Source organism: Nannospalax galili, unplaced genomic scaffold (genome assembly GCF_000622305.1).
Source record: "Nannospalax galili isolate Female #2095 unplaced genomic scaffold, S.galili_v1.0 scaffold95, whole genome shotgun sequence".
Taxonomy (NCBI): Eukaryota; Metazoa; Chordata; class Mammalia; order Rodentia; family Spalacidae; genus Nannospalax; species Nannospalax galili.
In genome coordinates this window covers 580,321-585,308 of record NW_008342393.1, presented here as the reverse complement: position 1 = coordinate 585,308, position 4,988 = coordinate 580,321, and the positions used below count along the sequence as shown (strand labels likewise).

Genomic DNA, 4,988 nt, shown 5'->3' with positions numbered 1-4,988 from the left:
ACTGGGTGTGGAAGAGTGGGGGAGGGGGAGAAGGACTTGCCTCTGGGTGAAGGGCAAAGGGATATGTGTAGGGAAGCCCGAAAAATGTGGAGAGAGATGAGAGAGATAGGTGACAGAGATACAGAGAGAGAAGGGATACATGGGGTGGGCTGAGAGTCTCCTTTCATGCAGACACCAGGGCACAAAGGTTGGAAGCCCCAGTCTTTTCCTTTCCCTTCTCCTTCCCCTTCCCCTTCCTCCTCTCCCCTCCTCCACTCCTCCCCTCCCCTCTCCATTCCTCCCCTCCCCTCCCCTCCCCTCTCCTCTCTTCTCCTTTCCTTTCTTTCAGATAGGGTCTTGCTATATAGTCCAGGCTGGCCTCTAATTTGCCATCCTCCTGCCTCAGCCTCCCCAGTGCTGAGACTACAGGCATCTATCTTCATGTTTTGTTTTCTTATGATGCTGAGGCTCAAACCCAGAGCCTTGCACATGCTAGGTGATCTGCCATTGAGTTGATCCCAGCTTCCAACCTTGTCTCTAAGGAGACCACAGTTTGAACAGATTTACCAGCTGTTTTTATATCAAAAGAAACCTGTGGCACCAGCTTTATCATGTGTTTTTACAGTGAGCCTCAGAGAGGTCAGGAAGCTTGTCCAAAATCACACAGTGACAAGTGCATATGGGTTCAAACCCAGAACAGTGAGACTCCAGCATCTGTACCCTTTGCACTGCCCTTAGGTTTGCCAGTATGTGGACATAAAAGGCATAACCAGAGACGGTAGATACACATTACTCTGGCTTGATCTGATTTTCTGTGTTGATAGAATTATTTGGTCAGCGTTTGGGATTCTGGAAACTCCTGTGTCTGGACTTCAGCAAGGCATTCAGCAAAATTTCTCACGACATCCTGTGGACACATGGTGATGCGTGGGTGAAATGGTTCACAGGCTGCAGGAAAGTCTCAGCACTAATCAGATGAAGGGCAGGTTCTAAAGATGGTCAAGGGAGCCAGGAGGCAGGTGTGACTCCCTGCCTCGGGGCTCTGTCCTTGGTCCTGTTCTGTTAATATCTCATCTATCATCTATCTATCTATCTATCTATCTATCTATCTATCTATCTATCATCTATCAATCTATCTATCCATCTATCATCTATCTATCCATCTATCATCTATTTATCATCTATCTATCATCTATCTATCAATCATCTACCAATCAACTATATCTATCTATCATCTGTATTTATCTATACATCCATTAATTCATCCGTGCACCCACCCATCCATTCATCTGAGACAGGGTCTCATGTATCCCAGGCTGGCCTTGAATGCAATATATAGCTGATGATAACCTTAAACTTTGGATCCTCCTGCCTCTACCTTCCAAGTGGTAGGATCACAAGCATGTGCCACTATGCTAGTTTATGTGGTGCTAGGGATGGAAGTCACAGCTTTGTGTATACTATAGGCAAATACTCCACTAAGATAGAGTTGCAGCATTTCCCATTTATTTTATTTTATTTTATTATTTTATTTTTTGGGCTTTTTGAGACAGGGTCTCCCTGTAGCCCCAGCTGGCCTAGAACTCACTATGTAGACCAGGCCTGCCTTAAACTCATAGAGATTCATCTGCTTCTGCCTCCCAAGTGCTGGGATTAAAGGTATATACCACCACGCCTGGCTCATGACTAGCAACTTTATAGTTTAAGAAGCTATAAAGATACTTTATTGCTTCAAATACCAGATTTAACATGTACAAGCCCAGAAAACCAACTATGCCAAATACTGAATTTCTACCACATTGTCCTTTGAGTTTTCAGGTTTGGTTTGGTTTTTGATTTTTTGAGACAGGGTCTCATGTAGCTCAGGTTGGCCTCAACTCACTTGAACTCCTGATCCTCCTGCCTCCACTTCCCAAGTGTGGAGATTATTTATTCATTATCCATTTATTTTTAACTATCTAATCTATTTATTTATTTATTTATTTATTTATTTATTTTTGAGATAGGGTCTCCATGTAGCCCCAGCTGTCCTGGATTTCACTATGTAGACCAGGCTGGCCTTGAACTCTCAAAGATCCTCTTGCCTCTGCCTCCCAAGTGCTGGGATTAAAGGCGTGCACCACCATACCCTGATATCCCATTTGTTTTTAATTATCCCAATTATTTTTAACTATCAAAGTAATATATGTCTACTGTATAAAAAATAACTTATAGATAAAAGAAAGAAAAAACAACTCACCTACATCTCACCAACGGCCAAACAGACTATTAAATTCACTGTAACTGTAATTGGTCATAATGAAATGTTGGGCCTGAAAAGTTACCACCAAAAGGCTTAAGGTGTACATGACATGCTCAGGTCACAGAGACATGGTGACACAATTATTCATTTATTAGTATTTTGTGTGTGTGTGTGTGTGTGTGTGTGTGTGTGAGAGAGAGAGAGAGAGAGAGAGAGAGAGAGAGAGAGAGATGTGTGTGGATAGGTGGGCACCTACCACAGTGCACGTGTGGAGATCAGAAGACAACTTTGTGGAGTTTGTTCTACCGTGAGGGCTCTGGAGACTGAACTTAGTCCTCAGCTTGCTCAACAATGGCAAACTATCAGCTGAACCATCTCATGGGCCCTGAAGCAGGCTTTGTCTGGCCCTGGAGCAGGGCTCTGAGCAGGGGTGGGCACTGAGGTGGGTCATCCTACCTTCCCATCGCCCACCTCTGCTTTGGGGACTGTGAATACAGGGTAGGTCACCTGGCTTCCTTTCAGCTTTCACTGAAACATCATTTAGGTTGTGACAAAGAAGACTCAGACCCCTGAAGCTAGGGATCTTTAAGCATCACTCACCGGTGCTTATTAAGTGTTTCTTACACAGACAGGGGCTTCAGCTAGGAAACCAAGACTATCACTGACTAACAGGCACTTTTTGAAAGATAACTAGTTTTCAGACATTGTTCTGAGTACTTTAGTGATAATTAAAAAAATAACTTTTAAAAGTAACTAACATGCACTAAGATGGACTTTTTTGTTGTCAGTATGGGTCAGTCTATGAATTTTTTTTTTTTCTGGTCTTTTTGAGACAGGGTCTCCCTGTAGCCTCGGCTAGCCTGGAACTCACTATGTGGCCTTGAACTCACAGAGATCTGCCTGCCTCTGCCTCCCGAGTGCTGGGATTAAAGGCATGTGCCACCACACCTGGCTATTGGTCTATGAATTTTTTTTTTTTTTGGTATTTTTGAGACAGGGTCTCCCTGTAGCCCCAGCTGTCCTGGAACTCACTATGTAGACCAGGCTGGCCTCGAACTCACAGAGATCTACCTGCCTCTGCCTCCCAAGTGCTGGGATTAAAGGAGTGTGCCACCACATCCGGCTGGTCTATGAATTTTAACACAGGTATAGAATCTTTTTTTGAGACAGAGTCTCGCTCAGTAGTCTTGGCTGCCCTGGAACTCATTATGTAGACCAGGTTGGCCTTACAGAGATCCACCTGTCTCTACTTCCTGAGTGCTGGGATTAAAGTCTGGAAACCCAGCCTCCACTCTTAATTTTTGACAACCACTAATCTGTTCTTTGTCAATGTAGCTTTATCTTTTTGCAAATGTCATGTAAGTGAATACAGGATGTAACCTTTTGAGGCAGGCTTTGTTCACTCAGACTAATTACCTTTGAGATTAATCTAATTTGTTCTGAGTATGAATGGTTCATTCTTATTACTACTAGAGGTAAATAGCCCAGTTTATGGATGTGTCATAGTTTATTCAATCACCCATTGGAAGACTTTGGGCAACTATAATAGATCTGCTATAGACAGTTATGCCTGGGTTTATGTGTGGACATTTGTATTCATCCCTTGAAGATAATTAATCCTGGAGTGGAATTCCTGGACTCTACATGCATTTTTTTTGTATGTTTTCTTTGTGGAAGACGTCAAAGTGTTTTCTAGAGCGGCTACACCACTTTGCATTCTCCCCATTCATGGGCAAGAGTGACGTGATTGTTCCGCCTTGTTTGAGTACTTAGTATTGTCAGTATTTATTACTATTATTTAAAAATATTTTATTATTTTTATTTTATGTGTATGAGTGCATTGCCTGTATGTATATAAGTACACCCATGTCATGCAATACCCATGGAGGTCAGAAGAGGGTGTTGGATCCCCTGGAAATGGAGTTATGAACAATTGTTAGCTGCCAGGTTGGTGCTAGGAATCAAACCAGGTCCTCTGTAAGAACAGCCAGTGCTCTTAACCTCTGAGCTATCTTTCTAGTCCAGTATTATCATTTTAGCCACCCTAATAGATGTGAACTGATATCTCATCCTGTGGGTGGATGTCCTAGTTTACTTTCTGTGATAAAACGTCATGACCAAATGCAACTTGGGGAGCAAAAGGATAATTCAGCTTCACAGGGTACAGTTCATTATGGAGAGAAGCAAAGATAGGAACTCAAGGCAGGAACCTGGAGGCAGGAACTGAAGCAGAGATCATAGAGGAGTGCTGCTTACTGGCTTGCTTCCTGGCTCATTTCTAGCTACCCTTCTTACATAGTCCAGACCTAGCTGCCCAGGGGTGGCACTGCCCACGGTAGGCTGGCCCCTTCTGCATCAACAAGCTATCAAGAAAATGCCTTACAAACATGGCCACAGGCCAATCAGATCAAGGCAGTTCTTTGACTGAGGTTCCTTCTTCCAAGGTGAGTCTAGGTTTGTGCCGAGTTGACAAAAACTAATCAGCGCAATAGGATGTTTATTTTTATTTATTCTTATTTTTTGTGCTTTTGAGATAGGGTCTTGTAGCCCCAGATGGCTTGGACCTCAATACATAGATCAGGCTGACTTTGAGCTTTCAGTCTCCTGTTCTTCCCTCCCAAGTGCCAGGGATTACAGACAGGTACCACCATGCCTAACTTTTTAAAAAAATTGTTTGTTTGTTTGTTGAAAGAGGGTCTCCCTGTAGCCTCAGCTGGCCTTCAACTTGCTATGTAGACCAGACTGGCCTTGAACTCACAGTCTCACA

At 43.3% G+C, this 4,988-nt stretch overlaps 1 non-coding gene across 1 annotated transcript; it reads right to left on the bottom strand.

Moving 5' to 3' along the window:
• Positions 1–1,698: 1,698 nt before the first annotated feature.
• On the bottom strand, positions 1,699–1,839 carry LOC115071306. The gene has a single exon (XR_003850401.1). It is a non-coding gene; the product is annotated as a small nucleolar RNA SNORA8 (small nucleolar RNA).
• Positions 1,840–4,988: the final 3,149 nt, after the last annotated feature.